The following is a 19,587-nucleotide window of genomic DNA, read 5'->3' on the forward strand; positions in this document are numbered from 1 at the left end:
ATATCTCTAAGACAAGTACAGTCTCCAGGTCCAGCAAAAGCACCATGGGGAGATGACCATGGGGACCCAGTCAAAGATGCTCTGGTGCCTGTGATGGCAACATGGCAGTGGTTTAAGCTGCTGCAAGTTTCAGGGTCTGGTGCAGTACTGCCTACGTTGCCACTTGTAACTCTTTCAGGGGACCAGTTCTGTGATGCTATTTGGGGGTATTGCTCCTGGCTGTGAAGCCTCCAAATCTGACTTTTCGTCCTTCCTGCAAATTACTTTATTTTCTGCTGAGGTTAGCCAGAATCAGTACATGCAAACCGAAGAACCCAAACCCTGCCTTTCAATGACCACCAACAGAAAGACAAAGGAAGAGAAGTTACTACAGAAGAAAAAGACTCCAATGTCTCCCCAGACAGAAACTGGCTTGAGGCACCCTTTCCCCCTGGAGGGAACCCTCCATTTCCAGTGGCTTGAGATCCCTGCTTGGTGCATGGTTCTTTCAGTTCCAGCCATGACCACTGTCTCAAGGGCGGGGCACATACCTAGATGGGGTGGTCTAGCAGAGACAGAAGATCGATGGTCCTGAGGGGCTAGCTGAAAGGTGGAGGGAGAGGCCCTACTGCTAATTAATACAATATAAAGAATGGTCCAAAAGAGCCATTTTCCCACCACATAAAGCACTTTCTGCATCAGGTGCCTCAGGTGATCCCCTGCCTGAGCACTGCTCCCTGAAGCAGAGCTGAGATAGAACTTGCCTGCTGGTTGTGCAATTGACAAGGCTCCTAGGGATGGGCAGTGAGGGGAAGGGAAGTGTGAGGAGAGGAGGATGAAAAGCCATCCCCAGATGTGTCCTCATCAATGACTGGTCACACTGTGGGCAGGGGGTCACAGTGGTATCTGGGACCTAACCCCTGCACACTGGGTTGCACATACGGCCACAGGAGGTGGGCTCCCACAGGCCCCCCAGGCTGTGGGAGCAGCCCCAGTGTAGGCACAGCCCTGCCAGTAGAAGGTGCTGACTCCTGGGAACTGAACACACCAGCAGTGGCTGGAATCAGAGGCCCCCCAGTGGGATGTGAGGCAAGTAAGATATCTAATATCCCTCCACTGCTTCTCTCATGGCACTCCATGCATTTCAGAAGGTTATACCATGTGCATGTCTGTTAAGAAGGATAGCTGCCTGGCACTTCCCTGGAAGTCCAGTAGCTAAGACTCCATGCTAATATTCCACTGATAACTTGAAGCTCTTGTTATGTGTCAAATTTTCCCAATTATCAGAACTGTTTGCCTTAAGTTTTTTTACAGCTAGATTTGAGAGTTGTCTCATCTTCTCCTAGGGAAAGCCCTTTATCAAAATTGCCAGCATGAAAGTAATAATAAAACAAAGTCTGAGGGCAAGGAGGGGCAATTGTGACCTTGGACCATACTTATGTAATAATCTCTCTGAATTTATTACCCTTAGCAAAGTATAGAATTATAAATGAAAGAAAGAGCTTGAGGTTTGTACGTTTCTTTTCTTATAAACAAGTATATATTAATTTCATTCTTCATTCCTAGTGATATCACAATACTGACACAGTCACTGAACACTTTTTTGTGTCAGCAAAAAACCTCTCTGTACATCTACAACAAGCTCACTCAGTTAACCAGTTTTGCTCAAGTCCATGAAGTGAAGGTGAGCTGTTACAATTTTCTTCCTACAAGGAGAGTGATTCAAATAGCACACACAGATCTGGACGTTAAATATGGTAGCTAGTAGATTGTAACGTCTGCGTCATAGATCTACCCCCCACATAGAAGTTACAAGGTGGTCTTAATACAAGCTGAACTGTCACTCACAAGTAGTGGTGCTGACTCAGGGAAGCAGCAGCCTAATCTAGTGCCTGGTGTGCTGCAGTCCATGGGGTCACAAAGAGTCGGACACAACTGAGTGACTGAACTGACTGAATCTAGTGCTCAAGTCAGAAACTGCCCAAAGTGGTTACCCTGAACTCACCTGGCCCTTCCAATTATTCTTTTGCCCAGAGACAGCTCTCCATGAAATCACACTAAACACATCAAAGCATCTTGCATCAGACTGTAGCACTGATGTGTCAACAAAGCTCCAAGTTCACACTTGTGCCAGTATATACTGGTGTCTAAACGCTTATAACTTTGTTTTCTCAGAGTAGCCGAAGAATTGATGCTTTTGAATCATGGTGCTGTAGAAGACTCTCGAGTCCCTTGAGCAGCAAGGAGATCAAATCAGTCCATCCAAAAGGAAATCAACCCTGAATATTCATTGGAAGGACTGATGCTGAAGCTCCAATACTTGGGCCACCTGATGCAAAGAACTGACTCATTAGAAAAGACCCTGATGCTGGGAAAGATTGAAGGCAGGAGGAGAACGGGACAAGAGAGGATGAGATGGTTGGATGGCATCACTAACTCAATGAACATGAGTTTGAGCAAGCTCCAGGAGTTGGTGATGAGCAAGGAAGCCTGGTGTGCTGGAGCCCATGGGGTCACAAAGAGTCAGACATGACTGAACAACTGAACAACAATAACAATTTGGGAGAAAAAATATTATCCCTTGTCTGACTTTAAAGAACATGGGCATGCTGTGTGTAACAGACCAACATATGATATAAAAGAGTGCTATGTGAAATCTAGAAAAATGGTACAGATGAATCAATTTGCAGGGCAGAATAGAGACACAGATGAGAACAGACACATGTGGACACAGGGTTTGGAAGAAAAGGGAATGGAATGAATTGGGCCATTGGGATTGACGTGTAAACACTACTGTGTGTAGAACCGATAGCTAGTGGGAAGCTGCAGGGAGCTCAGATTGGTGCTCTGTGGTGACCTAGATGGGTGGGGTGGGGAGGGCAGGGGAAGGATATGTATACATATAGCTGATTCACTTCGCTATACAGTAGAAACAATACAACACTGTAAAGCAACTATACCCCCTCCCCCTTAAAAAAAAAAAAAGAAAGAGTGCTATGGGAAACACATCAGTGGGCACAGCAGTTGCCAGGGAAGGAACAATGAATGTGTACTGATGTTTTATCATGGAGAGTAACACCTCTCTCCCCTCCTTTTAGAAGACTGCTTCCCCACACCCCTCCAGACACAGGATTCAGTCGGCCTGCCAATCCTAGACTGAGCTGACCGGTGATTTGTCACTTGTCCCTGCCCTGTCTCAGTTCAGGCCAATCTGAGTCCATTCCGGGGATTCTACTTACTGAATTTGTCAAGGAAACGCTCTTTTCCCTCTCTGATCAGATGGCTATAAAAAATCTGTCTGGAGCTGCCTAAAGCTTTGGTTCTGTTTTCCTAAGCACAGGAAGCCTGGGAGGAAAAAAAAAATCAGGAGGCAAAAAGAGGTGGATACGAAAGCAGGGGAATACCAATGACATCAAGTCTCTCAGTCTAGTCACCCTTAGATCAGCATCACCCACACCCCACCTCTTCTTGGGAAAAGGCTGGAACTTTACAGAGTGCTTCATAAACGGGTATATTAATACAAGTTGGGTATGGAGGGTTAAGACCCTGGATGCATATTAAGAAAAAGGAGCATGAGGGGACACGAAGAGGAACAATGATCAGACCAAAGAGGCAGGTGTGTAAAGCAACTGTGCTCTATTAAAAATTATTTTAAAAATAAACAAATGGATAAATAAAAAGAGGCAGGTGTGCTGTCCAGGAACGGGAGAAATAATTGATCACAAACTGTATACCGGATGGTATACTTTATGGTATTGTTGGAATAAATACATTCTAAATCGGTTCAGGTTTTTACAGTAAAGGCTGAAAAGTTCCCCTCTCACACCTGTTTCACAACCACTCAGTTCCCATTCCTAGAGGAAATCGTAATGATCAGTCGCATATCACAGAGCAATTTTTTGCGTACATAGCCATGTACATAACTATTCTAGAAAGCTTTGAATGCCAAGACAACATACTTGGTCTGCATTTAGTTGGCAATAGGGAAACAGTAGTATTACCTTCATGAGGTATAATTTACATATAAAATACATAGTGTAGTTTTTAAAAGACTGACACAGCAAGAAGTACGTTTGCAGGTGATCTGGCTACCAGAAGGGTTTAGAATTTTACTGGGTGGGCTTAATAGCATATTTGAAATGACCCAGAAAAAAAGAATATGGCCTGTGGTAAAAATCAAAATGTCTCAGTTCAGTTCAGCCCAGTCGCTCAGTCGTGTCTAACTCTGTGCAATCCCGTGGACTGCAGCACACCAGGCCTCCCTGTCCATCACTAACTCAAAATGTCTAACATGGGTGTAATTAGAGTCCCAGAAAGAGAGAAGACACAGGGCACAAAATATTTGAAGAAATAAAACTCCAAATTTCCAACTTGATAAGAAATGTGAATTTACAGATTGAAGAAGTTTAGTTAGTTCTAAGTGGGATAAGTACAAACAAACCACCCATAGCACTAGGCACTGCTGAAAACCAAAGAATAAGGAAATTTTGAAATAAGCCTCACAAAAAGGATATTTTACACACAGAAAAGCAAAATTAAAAATTATGGTTTATGTCTCATCAAAAATAATGGAGGCCAAAAGTCAAAGAAAATGGTCAAACCCAGAATTCTATATCCAGTCAAAATAAACCATTCAAGAATAAAGGCAAAATAAAGACATTTTTAAATAAACAAAATGAAAAAAATTCAAATTCATTACCCGCAGACCTGTTCCACAGGAAATGTTAAATAATGTTCTTCATACTGAAGAAAAATAATACCAGATGGAAACATGGATCTTCAAGAAGGAATAAAGAACACCAAAAATAGAAAATACATGGGCAAACATGAAACAGTATTTTGCCTTACTTAAATAAAATACATACGACAATATGTATAAAGCAGCAGTGTTACACTGAACTGGGGCCTGTAAAACATGTGGACATGACATATGTGCATGTATGTGTGTACATATATACACACACAAGTATACACACACGTATATATGCAGGCATGCATGCGTGTGCACATATACACACACAACTCTCATATAAAAGATAAGGTGGGTAAATGGAAGTACATGACTACAAGGCACAGTTTAGGTGAGATGGTATGATATTAGCTCAAATTAAATTGTGAAAGGGCTTCCCTGTATAGCTCAGCTGGTAAAGAATCTGCCTGCAATGCGAGAGACCTCAGTTCGATTCCTGGGTCAGGAAGATCCACTGGAGAAGGGATAGGCTACCCACTCCAATATTCTTGGGCTCCCCTAGTGGCTCAGCTGGTAAAGAATCCACCTTGCAGTTAAGAAGATCTATTAATATGCAATCCCTAGGGCAACCACGTTCATGCATTGTAGAAGGAAATGGCAACCCACTGCAGTGTTCTTGCCTGGAGAATCCCAGGGACGGGGGAGCCTGGTGGGCTGCCGTCTATGGGGTCGCACAGAGTCGGACACGACTGAAGCGACTTAGCAGCAGCAGCAGGGCAACCACTAAAATAAAAACCAGCATGTAAAAATAGAATTCAAAAAATTATTTAAACACAGATGATAAGAAGGGCAGAATAGAGGAATAAAATACAACTAAGACAAGCAGAATACAAATAGCAAAATGGCAAACCTCAATCTAACCCTATCAATAACTAGATGTAAGCGGACTAAACACTCTAATTAAAAGGCAGAGATTATCTGAGAAAAGTAAGATATACCTAACATACTATCTGTAGGAGACATTTCATATATATATATATATATATATATACACACACACCTGCACATACAGGTTTAAAGTAAACCTATAGAAGAGCATATACCCTGAAAACAGTGAGGGTAACAAAATTAGAATGGTTACACATCAGATAAGGTACTCTTTATGACAAAGAGAAATGCCTTTAAGATGAGGAGAAATACTATCAGTAAAGAAGAATATTTCAAATTACAAAAGGGTCAACTCAGGGGGAAAAAATGTCATAACCATGCATAAACCAAATAGAATGTGCAAGTACAGCATATCTCGCTTTATTGCACTTTGCAGATACTAAGGTTTATTTTGTTTTTGCACAAATTGAAGGTTTGTGGCAACCCTGTGTTGAGCATGTCTATCAGTACCATTTTTCCAACACCATTATTTTTTTCTATCTGGTAGAAAAAAATTTTAATAGTTATTTTTTTTTAGAAAAGTTTTAGTTTCACAGCAAAAAAAAAAATTAAAAAACAGGAAGAGATTTCCCATACACCTCCCCCCACCAAAGTATATTTTCCCCCATTATCAACTTCTCCCAACACAGTAGTACATTTGAGCCTAAGCTTGTGTTGACACATTATCAACCCAAAGTCCATAACTAACATTAGTGTTCACTCTTGGAGTTGTATATTCTATGCTTTTGAATTTTTTAATTAAAGTGTGTACATTTTTAATATAATACTATTGTACAATAATATAATACAATACTATTGTATTCTAATACTATTGTATTGTATTCTGTTCTTTGGCAATGCCAAAGAACGCTCAAACTACCGCACAATTGCTCTCATCTCACATGATAGCAAATTAATGCTCAAAATTCTCCAAGCCAGGCTTCAAGAGTACATGAACTTATAGATGTTCAAGCTGGATTTAGAAAAGGCAGAGGAACCAGAGACAGATTGCCAACATCTGTTGGATCATCGAAAAAGCAACATCTACTTCTGCTTTACTGACTACACCAAAGCCTTGGCCTAGGTGGATCACAACAAACTGTGGAAAATTCTTAAAGAGATGGGAATATCAGACTACCTGACCTGCCTCCCGAGAAATCTGCATGAAGGTCAAGAAGCAACAGTTAGAACTGGACATAGAATAACAGATGGGTTCCAAATAGGAAAAGGTGTACATCAAGGCTGTATACTGTCACCCTGCTTATTTAACTTATATGCAGAGTACATCATGAGAAATGCCAGGCTGAATGAAGCACAAGCTGGAATCAAGATTGCAGAAATATCAATAACCTCAGATATGCAGATGACACCACCCTTATGGCAGAAAGTGAAGAACAAAAGAACCTCTTGATGAAAGTGAAAGAGGAGAGTGAAAAAGTTGGCTTAAAACTCAACATTCAGAAAACGAGAATCATGGCATCTGGTCCCATCACTTCTTGGGAAATAGATGGGGAAACAGTGGAAGCAGTGTCAGACTTTATTTTGGGGGGCTCCAAAATCACTGCAGATGGTGACTGCAGCCATGAAATTAAAAGACGCTTACTCCTTGGAAGAAAAGTTATGACCAACCTAGATAGTATATTCAAAAGCAGAAACAGTACTTTCCTGACTAAGATCCGGCTAGTCAAGGCTATGGTTTTTCCTGTGGTCATGTATGGATGTGAGAGTTGGACTGTGAAGAAAGCTGAGCACCAAAGAATTGATGCTTTTGAACTGTGGTGTTGGAGAAGAGTCTTGAGAGTCCCTTGGACTGCAAGGAGATCCAACCAGTCCATTCTGAAGGAGATCAGCCCTGGGATTTCTTTGGAAGGAATGATGCTAAAGCTGAAACTCCAGTACTTTGGCCACCTGATGCAAAGAACTGACTCATTTGAAAAGACCCTGATTCTGGGAAAGATTGAAGGTGGGAGGAGAAGGCGATGACAGAGGATGAGATGGTTGGATGGCATCACCAACTCAATGGACATGAGTTTGAGTAAACTCTTGGAGTTGGTGATGGACAGGAAGGTCTAGCGTGCTGCAGTCCATGGCGTCACAAAGAGTTGGACATACTGAGCAACTGAACTGAATACTTAACAGACTATGATATAGTATAAACATAACTTTTATAACCACTGGGAAACCAAAATATTCATATGACTCACTTTATTGCAGTGTTCTGGACCAAACCTGCAGTATCTCCAAGGTATGCCTGTACATGAAGCAAGAGTAGATAAAACTATAAGAGAAAAATAAGTCCATAATCAGAGTTGGATTTTTTTCCCAATACTCCATCAGTCAGTGATAGGAAAACTAGACAAAAAACAAAAGTCAGTAAGGATAGAGATTTGAACATTTCTATTGGCCAATTTGACCAAAGTGTAGAAGATTACCAACAGCTGCAGAATACATGATATACAGTGATCAACACTGATCATGGGCTGGACCATAAACTGAGTCTCAGTAAATTCAAAAGATGAAAATCATACATATATCTTGTGTCTCTGCCCATATGGAATTAAAAATACCTAGAAGGAAAAAAAATCTGGAAGCTAAATAGCATACGTCTAAATGAGTCAACGGAGAAGGCAATGGCACCCCACTCTAGTACTCTTGTCTGGAAAATCCCATGGACGGAGGAGCCTGGTAGGCTGCAGCCCATGAGGTCGCTAAGAGTTGGACACGACTGAGTGACTTCACTTTGACTTTTCACTTTCATGTATTGGAGAAGGAAATGGCAGCCCACTCCAGTATCTTGCCTGGAGGATCCCAGGGATGGGGGAGCCTGGTGGGCTGCCGTCTGTGGGGTCGCACAGAGTTGGACACGACTGAAGTGACTTAGCAGCAGCAGCAACAAACGAGTCAAAGAAGAAACAAGGAAATTATGAAATATTTTGAAGTGAATAAAATAAAGCAGATTAGGTATCAAGGACCCCCATTTTCTTAATAAACCTCACCTGCTGCTGGGTTTTTACTCAAACTATCAATACTTGAATCTTTTTAATTAATTACTTTTGAGTGTGTGAAACACTAACATGATTCTTAAAGCACTGAAGGAGGTTATGAGAAGACATGAACTCTGACCCCTGAACTGGACCCAAGCAAATGGGAGCCTCCAACCCACTCCCCTGTCCTTGGACTTTACATTCCACTTGCATTCCCCAAGCTAGAAGCTGCCCAAGGAAGACGTAGCCTTGAGGAAGGAATGTGTTGTTTGGATCATCTGAACAGTACACAGGACTGGACCCAGTTAAATCTTCCATATAAACTTTTAAGGCTCTGTAAGGCAGATGTGAAGATCTATGCATTTTGCAGCTGCCCAAGATAGACTCATAAGTCAGTCCCCTTGCTTATGAAACCTTTACCAGTCAATCAATTTTCTTGTTATTTAGTCACTCAGTCGTGTCTAACTCCTTGAGACCCCCATGGACTGTAGCCCACCAGGCTCCCCTATCCATGGGATTTTCCACGCAAGAATACTGGAATGGGTTGCCATTTCCTTCTCCACAGAGTCTTCCTGACCCAGGGATCAAACCTACATCCTCTGCATTGCAGATGCTTCTTTACCACTGAACCACCAGGGAGGCCAATTAATCAGTCAAGCATATTAAAACATGTATGATGCACCTAAAACAGTTTAGTGGCTCAAAGGCAAATTAGAGCTATAAATGTTTATCTTAGAAAGTTCCATTAAAATAGCTATTAAAGAACAAAGTCAACCCAAAGCAAGTAGACTATAAGAGAATAATTTTATGAAATTGAAGAAATTAATGAAGACTAATAGAGAAAATACAAAAACAGAAAATGAAGATGAAAACTTGGTTCTAATAATAAAAGATTTAAAAATTGATAAACTTCTAGCTATACTAATCAAGAAAATAAAAACACAACTTACCAATATCAAGAATGAAAAACATTAAAAGGATAAGCAAATACTATGAACTTTATGATAAATTAAATAATTTAGATATAATGAATCAAGTCTATAAATAACAAACTTTATGATAAATTAAACAATTTAGATATAATGAACCAAGTCTATAAATAATATAACTTATTAAAGCTGATACAAGAAGAAATATGAAATGTGAATGCCAATATCTATAAAAGAAATTAACTATTAAAGTTTCTCAAAAACAAGTCTCCAGATCCAGATGGTTTTATTAGCATATTCTATCAAACATTTAAGAAAAAAAAAAAACAGCAGTCTTACACAATCTCTTTCAGAAAATGGAGTAGAAATATTTTAACTTATTTTATGGAACCAACATTTCTCCAATACCAATACTAAACAAAGATAATACAGGGAAAGTTTCTATAGACCAGTATCTCTAATGAACATACATGCAAATATCCTTAGCAAAATATTAATAAAACAATATATCATGAATAAATGGAGTTTATGCCTAGAATGCAAAGTTGGCTTAAGATTGGAAACCATTCAATAAAATATGCCATATTTACGTAACAAAGGGAAAATCACATGATTATTTAAATATACACAAAAAAGTTTAATAAAATCCTACATCAATTCATGAAGAAGCAAACACTCAGCATACTAGGAGTAGCAGGGAATTTCCTCTGTCCGAAAATGCATCAACATAATACCTATAGCCAACATCACACTCAGGAATGAAATGCTGAATGTTTCCTCCGTATAGTCAGTGACAGAGCAAGGATATCCACTCTTACCATTTCCATTCAACATGGTACTCAAAACACAAGGAAAAGCCATCATGATCATAAGAAAAAGATCAAATATTTTCTTTTCAAAGAAGACTATGTAGAAAATTTCCAATTACTAGAACAAGTAAATTTAGTTAGGTCACAAAATATAAAGTCAACATTGAAACAGATTAATTGTATATCTACATCTTAAATGAAGAACTAAAATGTAAACACGGTACTATTTACAACAGCTTTCCAACTTCCTTGGCATTAGATGTGGTCTTTGACCAAACTTGGCCAATGAGACTGAACAGAGGTGACTGCACTGCTCTAGGCATGACCCAGATAATCCTCCCAGTGGAATCCTTAGTCCTCTCTCCCCTTCCTCATTACCAGAAACCTTGGTAACCTTGGTCTGAAGATAACAGAGCTACAAAGATCATTGCCTGAATCCTTAGAGCCCTGCCTTAGGAGAGAGGGGCCTGATCGCAGGAGGAATTTTCGTTACTAATAATAAATTCACTGTGTTTGGTCCATTAATTCATATTACGTTAACTAATACAGTGAGAATCACTTGGGGATCAGATAAGAAAATACTCTAGAACACCAGGCTGCAGATATATGCCAGGAATAAGATATATCCACGCAGCTGTGCATCCATCTTAAACAAGTACTGAGTGGAAAGACTGAGATCCACAATGTGGCCCCACTTACATAATTTGGAATACATTCCACTGTATGTTGAAAGAGTCACACATATATAGGAACATATTAGTAAATGCATTAGAAAGGTTAGGGTGGAATGGGGGTGGATTTTAGGAACAAGGGGGAGAACAAGTAACCATGAAAGGATACTCAACTCAGCCACTGCAAGGAGACAACACAAAAAAAACAACAGATTGGAGATGGGGAGTGTGAGAGTACATGCTTATATTAAGAGGCGATATGAACAGGGAACTACATTCAATACCTAACAATAACCTGTAATGGAAAAGAAAACAAACACAAACACACATACATATAACTCAATCGCTTTGCTGTATATCTAAAACGTTGTAAATCAACTATACTTCAATACAAAAATTAATAAAATAAAAATTTTAAAAAGAAGTTGTATGTGGTGAGCAAAGTCATGGATTGTTTAAAAATGTTAAGGATTGTTTAATAGTGGTCTGTTTAAAAATGTGTTTATATTATTAAACAATAATAGTGATTATTTAATAATGGCACAGTCCGTTTTTGCAGAAACAACAAATAAAATATACTCAAGGAAAGCGCTTTGATATTCACTGTCACATTCACAAAATGTGTGTATTTTCTGGTAGATGCAAAAACTCATACATCATAACAGTGCTTGTCTATGCTTTTCCAAAAAAACTTTTGTTAGCAACAGTAATATGATAACCCAGGTACCATTAAGGGGCACCTCAGAACAGTATTGTTAGGATTGAGACCATCTTCCACTTAACCAAAACCTCTTCTCTGGATCTGTAAAGGAACTGCAAAGAACCCAGAACACACACCACATGCAGTGATTCACAGCTGGCCTTTAATCCTCTTCTGAAAACAAACTGCTCAAGACAGGACATTTTCAAGTGGCGTGCGTGAGAAGATCCAACCCCTTAATAATCCTCCTGTTTTAAGTCCCCATGTAAGAGAAAAGAGGCACAATACCAGTTTGGCCATTTAATCCTTGAATTATGTATAATTTTAGATGAGGCTTTTAGACGAGAGACTCATCTTTGTGTCTAACTGCTGGAAAGGGTGCTGTAAAAATACACTTAAGACCCCGTGGAAAAAGCAACAGCCATTAAAGTTGTACGACTACTTAAAGAAAAACTGATAATTGAATGAGACCACAGTGCTCACACCAGGATTTCATGTAAGAGGACAAAATGAATGATCCGGGAAAAGATAGTCATAATGTTTTTGGATCATTACTGACTTTGGCAATAAAATGTTTCAACACACACTTGCTGGCTCTGCACTGCAGCGAATCTCAAGACTTCAATGCATCAGCATCTGTGCACCATGGGAACTTTGTAAAGATGTGAAGATAAAATGCCTTACCTGTGAAAGAAACCCTTGCAACTTGCTGAGGACACAGTGGTTGATCAACACCCATGGCAAACGGTCTGCAGATGAAAACCCAGAATTAGGCCACAGGGCAGAGGCAGGTAGGGAGCACTATTTAAGCCAAAACGTGAAATCTTCCCTTTGAATTGTTCTGGGACAAAGTGGATGGGGACAGGGAACAGGTTAGGAAAGATTCCTAGCTCCCTCCTAAAACTCTTTTTTCAAACTGTTAAGACTTGTAAACTCCAGAGCAAAACTGGTGCCTAGCATCCTGGTAGGAAATAGCCTTTGGCACAGCACCATCTAGTGGTGTCCAGAAGGACTTAAAGCTCTTTATTTCCTTTTTATTCAAACTCCTTGGAGGGGAGGAAGGTGAGTTTATGCATCCTGGGAACCTATTTTCTTTGCATTCTAGCCCCTCCTTGAATGGGGAACCCTCCACTGGACTTCCATGATGGCAGTGCAGACTTCCCTCATTTGAATGAATCTTCCCACTTTTCATCATCTTAGGTTTCGGGGGACTGCCCGTGAAGGGTCAAGTCTTGGGAGCTGCTCGGCAGGTTATGCAGAGCCTTAGGCATGTTCCTAAGCTCCCTGTCCCGCCACCCTGAAGAATTTTTATAGCCCTTAAGGCTCCAGGATGTCCAGTTCCTGCAACATGTCCTAGAAGATAGATTATCTTATTATGTACACAATGGTAAGGGTCTGGTGATTGTATCCTGAGATTAAAAACAACCTTGTAAATGTCATAAGTCACGTACTTTATCCTATATATACTGCAGCACAATAAAGAAAGGCATCAGCCATTTTGGTCTGATCCTCTCAACCCCATCTTTTGTCTCTCTCTTATTTTCTTAGCGGGGACGCTCCGTTCTCTCCCTGTGCAGGTGCGACTTTTGTTTGTGCTAGCCGCGGCATTAGGTGAGGATAATAACATTTATCCCCAAGTTTGTTGTGAGGCTAAAAGTGCCCATACATGCAGTACTCCTGTCCATGTCTGGTATAAAACAAGCACTCAGATGTCTTTGCCAGCAACCAGTGTTAGAGCCAATGATGTTCCTACACTGAAAAACTCAACTCACCATGCATTAGAGCTCACTCAACCAAGCAATCTAGGCTTGTCAGGTGGTCCTCCCACAAACACAGGTGGCTGAGAACACTGTTGGAGGCTGCAGTACTTCCATGGAGCAAGAGCAGAAGGTAGATGAAAAAAGCTTCTATTCTTTCCTTGATTTTCAGGATCATTACAGGTTTGTTTTGTTTTGGTTTTGGCTGTGCCAGGTCTTAGTTGCAGCATACATGCAGGATCTTTTTAGTTACAGTGTGTGGAATCTCATTCCCTGACTAGGGATCGAACCCAGGCCCCCTGCATTAGAAGCATGGAGCCTCAGCCACTGGACCACCAGGTGAATCCCAGGACTGCTACTCTTTCCAGCATCCCCAAACAGAAGGATGATTTTGAACATTTTTGGTTTTAAAAACACCTCTGGGAATCCAGTGTTTCTGGCTCACCAAAAAAAGCCCGCACACAACATTTTACAGTTGACTTTGTGTGTTAGTGGGTAGTTCACTGATCCCCAAAGCTTATTTCCATGAACCCCAAGTTTAACACTGCCTCCTTATAGAAGGTGATCTGGAAACAGATGAGGGAGACTTTTCCCCCCTCCAGCCCACTTTTGAGCTCAATCTCCAGAAGCAAGGGGGTCACAAAGGGGCTGGAGGGGGAAAATGTTCCCTCTCCTTCCTCTCAACCAAGAAAATGTGCTTCAAGAATGCCCTTGGGCAGTGTGATAGCTCTATGCGGAGGATGAAAGGTTTACGAAATACACTGACATTATCTGTCAGATAATTTAGAATTTTAAACAATAAAGTGAACAGCTGCCCAGGCTTGCCAGCAGGCCTGGCCACCTATATCTGCCTGAAAACCACAGCTTCTACTAAAGAACTATCTGAGTAAGGTGACCAGAGCTGTAGCCCACTGGCAACCACAGGGCTTTCCCCACCCACCTCCAGTCACTCCTGGGCCATGGTTGCTTGTTGGATCATACAATACCTCGTCCAAATTCAAAAGCTGTGCATGGCTCACTGTGATTTTAGGGATGTCACTTGGTGTAGTTTACAAAGTTCAGTAATTTTGGAGATATATGATCTGGTCTGTTTTGTAAGTTCCTAGATGCTACTCTTCTTTCTTGCTCCTCTAGGATGGATTTATCTTGAGAGCCCAACTGCCTCCTTGGTTTACATTTGGATTTCACAGGAATCATATTCTTGTTTTTAAAATATTTATGTATGTTTGCATGTATTTGGCTATGCTGGGTCTTAGTTGTGGCATGTGGGATCTAGCACCCTGACAAGGGATCGAAACTGGGTGCCCTGCACTAGGAGCATGCAGTCTTAGCCACAGGATCAATAAGGACGTGCTCCACATACTTATTCTGAGGGCAAGTCTCCTTCCCACATTTGTCATGAGTTTAACTCCTATAGACGACTAAGCAGTATCAGGAATAAAAGGCTTTAGCAAGAATTGAGGAAAAATAAGCACCATTGTTTCCTAAAGGTAGTGAAAATATGATTTTTAATCTAGAGAAATGAGATCTTCATCATCCCACCATGACCCCAGGGTTCTTCTCCTAGGATTTTAAATAGAATTGAGCAGAGAAATGTGATAAGACACAAGCAGGCTATTGTAATAGCCTTAGGTTAGTCTCTATATTTTTGGAGAAACTGAAGGCCTACATGGTTAGAATGCAGGAAATAAATATCTATACACACATCCTATTTCCTGAAGAAGTGATTCATATTTTGCTTTAAGAACATTAAGATGACCCCCAAATCCCAAGTACACAGGAACAATCCGATGTCTTTGAAGTAAAATTTCAGTCACTGATATATTCCCAAATATCTTATGGATTCTCCAAAAATCAAGTTTCACTTTCTAAAACATTGAATAAGATTCAAGGAAATCATAGGTAAACTGCTGAAAAAGTGACGGGATGGCTGGCTAGCTGTAACTGTCTGTCCACTGCATGGGTTGAAGAAGTGTGACTTCCTGTGTCCTGGCAACAGCTTTCTGATTCCACTGACTGTTTCCTCCAAGATGCAGTGACCATCGGTATGTGACTACTTCCACACAGCAAGTTTCTTTATGCTGGGCATTTACCAGGGTACCAAATAAATGGTGTGGGTGCTATTGGCCGAAGAGGAAGAAACAGTAGGGAGGGAGGATGGAGAACAAAGGAAGGGAAGAGGTGAATAGGAAAACCACTCTGGTGTGCTTGGTTACAAATGCATCTCCCATCAGGCTTTGCAAGCCTTAGGGCCAAGATGCTCTTCATTTTAAGCTCCAAACGCTGCTGCAAAATATATGCTCAGTATGTGCTTGAATATAGGTGCCAACCAGTGCCTAAAGAATTACATCAGCATCTCAATAGTTGGCTACAAATCCTAGCTAACTGCCTAGATGGAGGATTCTAGTCTTTACCAGTTGAGAAGACTCAAGGTTCACTCCATTTACAATCTTGATCTTCATGAAACAGAGATCCTGAAACTGCATTTCAAGATGAACGTAAGCTATAGCAAAATATTCCAAGTCCAGCTCTTAGTGGTCTGGTCTCTAGTAAACACAACTTTAAAACCAGCAACCCTAACAACATACTTATTGAATAAAGAGAAAGGAAATAAATGATTTGGTTTCTATTTTATGTGCTATTATAATAATATGACACTTTCTCATAACCAGCTTTAGAAATGTAATAACTGCATGTAGACTATATATACATGTGTGTCTTATATGTATATAAAACAATTTCCAAAACACTGTTCCCAGAGGGATGCAATGAAAAGACTCAGGATGATTTCAACCTCCACTAGCCTTAATTGAGAAGACATTTCAGGCAGAGTTGTAATAGGTTTAAAAAACATATCTAGTCTAGCAGTTCTGGAAGAGAACAGGTACTAAACAAGGACCTCCCTTCCATACTGCATCAGTCTTCTTATCCTGCTATTCAGAATGGCCTTCAAACGTCTAGAAAAAAAATACCAGGAAATCAAACCAATAATAAAATGAAAAGTAATGATCTTGTCATTAGCTGTTCTGTTATAGAGAACTCAACGGAGAAAACTTGTACATCTCACACATAGAGTTTGCCATCTCCATGGATGCATTATTCATAAGATTATAATTAAAAGGTGATGGAGGTAGATTGAAGCTCCCCACAGAGGTGCCACTCAAAGCTCTGGCTTTAAGTGTACCAACTGGCTCTTGGGGACCAATGCCAAGAGTGTAGTTGAATGCTTTCTGTCAAAAGCAATGATAATTTAATCAACATGGAAGAGCAGACCAAGCTGGGCTCCTCGACCACCACAGCCTTTAGGATCACGAAGGATTCTTTTAGGGTTTTCTGAACCTGTGCCAGGTAGAGACAAGAGAGAGATGGAGCCACAGCTGAAGGGTGGCCGAAAGGAAAGGACTCCCTCTGAAAGGGAAGCTGACCATGTGGAGAAATAAATCAACCAGTTGTGCCCCCTACCAGCTCTATCTGTGACTATTAAAGAGCCTAGGACCACAGGCGCTAAGAACTGGAAATAAAATCCAAAAAGAAATGTTCCTCCAGTGCAAGCTGGCAACCTTCTTCTGAAGGAAGGCAGCACTTAGATAAGCCCAACAGTGTGGTGAACTCACCATATCTCTCTCTGCCAAAGAAAAGTGGATGAGAAGGGATGGACAATAATGGTCAGTATCAGGCCAGATCCCCCAGTACTACCCTACCACTGACTAGTTATGGAAAAGCCTGACATCTGGGTTTCAACGGCAGAGTCTGGAAGGGGAAAAGAGTGTTCTTGTCATTTTGTGAAAGCATAAGAGGGGCAGATAGACTAGATCATCACCAAACCCCTTTCAGTTCAATTTCCCCAGTAGCAAAGCACCTGGCCCCTTAGGTCTATTTTTAGCTCCCTTTCAGCCAGTATCATGAGCAGTGTGTTTGCTGCAGTACTCATCAGCAATGAGGGTCCTCTCACAAGCCTGCCTGGAATTTTCTGAAGACCTTCAAGGGCCAGAGAACCTGTATCTCATGTTAACCAACACTTTGAGTAGCTTTTTCACTCTAAGCACAGAGTTATTTCAGTGCAAGTCATGGGAATGTACGACCTGTTCCCTACTGTCAATGTGTTTGGCCATCTGAAGGCAAGGAATTAGCTGTGGCTTAAACACTAGGAAAAAATAATTTCCTTTATCAAAAATCAAAAAGCACTAAACACTTTTGATCCATATCCCAAACAGACATGAGAAAAGCCAAGTTCCTTGGCTGCTTCAATCCCCACCCCCACCCCACCCCCGAACCCTTCCACTTTTTTCTAATTTGGGTATAGTCTCCTAAGCCAACCCAAAGCTGGGGAAGAAAGACGAGAATATCTTTGGGTTCCAAGTCTCATTGAACATTTTCTTCAGCAATGGCCTACCATGGGAGGGAATGAGAAACAACACACGAGGTCTTGATGAACAGACAGAGCTGTGAGGCAGGGCTTTCACAAGGAATGGTGTCATTCTGGTTTGGGTGTTGGGGCAGGCTGCATTGCTGACCCAGGCTGGGTGGCCAAGGAGAGAGGTATTCTAGGTTAATAGGTGACTTAAAACAAGGGCTAATGAACCAGCGCAGACACCCAAGGAAGCACTATCTTCTACCTAATAACACTCAGCCTTGACAAGATTCAACCCTGGCTTATCTCCAGATACATTACAGCCATGAAATAGAATCAAGGCCCAACACCTGAAATGAGTTGAAAACAAACTTAGGGATTTACTATCAACCAAAATAGCATCCATCTGGCCTCTTCATAGCCACAACCAAAATTAAAGCAACTGGGTGGTGTTTCCATGGTGATTCAGCTGTCACCAGCAGCAGACTGGACTGTCCCTTGGGTAGACCAAGTAGGTCTCCATGAGGCCCACATGGTCCTGCACTTGACTTCTTTTTTCTGACCACTGAAATTTAATTTCAACTTCTGTTTCTAACCAAAGCCTCGAAAGCCCATAATAGCACAACCTCCCTTCGGGTCCCATTATTCTGGGCAGAGGCTGCACGGCTTAAATAACTTCACGTCCTACACCCTTCCAGGGAAGACCCTAATGTTGGATGCAGGCTTTCCCTCTACTTAGGACTTCAAAAGAAAGCTACAATTCAACCTCTTAGTAATTTTAGAAAAGCCCTGAATCTAAAATACAAAAAAACAGTTTGAAATCAAAACTTACTCTCCTGAAGCAATTGTAAATTACCAGTCCCTCAGGTGGGGCTCTTCAGACACCCCCAAAAAACAAAATAACTGGCTTAGGACCCTTCTGTTCCCCTTTCCAACTGCATGGGAAAAAAAAAAAAAAAAAAACATGCTGCTCCAGAGCAAGTTTGGATGGATGGGGCTATGGTTGGAGGCCGTACTCCAGGGAGCAGATTAAAAGCACAGTGCAATTCTTCTCTCCGGAGACAGGGAGTCACAGAAATGACCTAAGCTACTCTTCGCTCTTGGAGACACAGCTTTTCCTACAAACCCATTTGTTCATCCCAGACTTACCTTCTGGAGGCCATAAAGCTCACATCAACAATTTTCAAAATGGACTCTAGGCCGAAGGCTGGATTCCCCCACCACCCATGAAGGCAGAGGCTGCAGCTGCCCAGAGAGAAGCTTTTATAACCTATGGCTGGATTTGCTGCTCGAGGAAACCTTAGAGGGAGGGGCACCCATAATTCCACTCCCTTGCCTCTCACCTCACTAGGGAGGCTTCATTTGAGCAACAATGCATTGTTTTACTTCTTTGACTACAAAAAATATGCTAGGTGGGTTCTTAAGAAAACTTCCGATGGCTATACTTTTCATGAAATACAAGGCCATTACCTAGAGTCTTACATACCTGGGGAGAAACTACTGCTCAATACCACTTGCAAGCAGGGGTTAAGTAGGCGGTTCTCAGGCCACATCCTTCATGGGTCACACCTGGAGCTTACTACACAGGTTATCTTTGGGTAGCTTGTGACTCTAGAATCTAGTGTGAGATTCTAAGCTCATTGAGGACAAAGCTTGCATGCTACTTCTTGTAGTTGCCCCAGGAGAGCCTTCCATGCAGTAGGTGCTCAGTAACTAGTTGGTGAAATTAATGGCTGTACCTTCACACATCTCATGAATCTTGCCCTGATGCCTAGAGGCAAGTGCAGTGC

The 19,587-nt window shown here is 41.2% G+C and overlaps 1 long non-coding RNA gene across 2 annotated transcripts in view; it reads right to left on the reverse strand.

Moving 5' to 3' along the window:
• The window catches only part of LOC132658172 (uncharacterized), a 164,843-nt gene extending 145,808 nt beyond the window's left edge, over positions 1 to 19,035 (reverse strand). For both annotated transcript variants that reach the window (XR_009597395.1, XR_009597394.1), the window contains exons 1-2: positions 18,947 to 19,035; positions 12,374 to 12,438 (exon numbers count right to left, since the gene is read on the reverse strand). This is a non-coding gene — a long non-coding RNA (uncharacterized LOC132658172). The remainder of the gene's footprint in view (positions 1 to 12,373; positions 12,439 to 18,946) is intronic.
• Between the last annotated feature and the right edge of the window lie 552 nt (positions 19,036 to 19,587).

Source organism: Ovis aries, chromosome 19 (assembly GCF_016772045.2).
Source record: "Ovis aries strain OAR_USU_Benz2616 breed Rambouillet chromosome 19, ARS-UI_Ramb_v3.0, whole genome shotgun sequence".
Taxonomy (NCBI): Eukaryota; Metazoa; Chordata; class Mammalia; order Artiodactyla; family Bovidae; genus Ovis; species Ovis aries.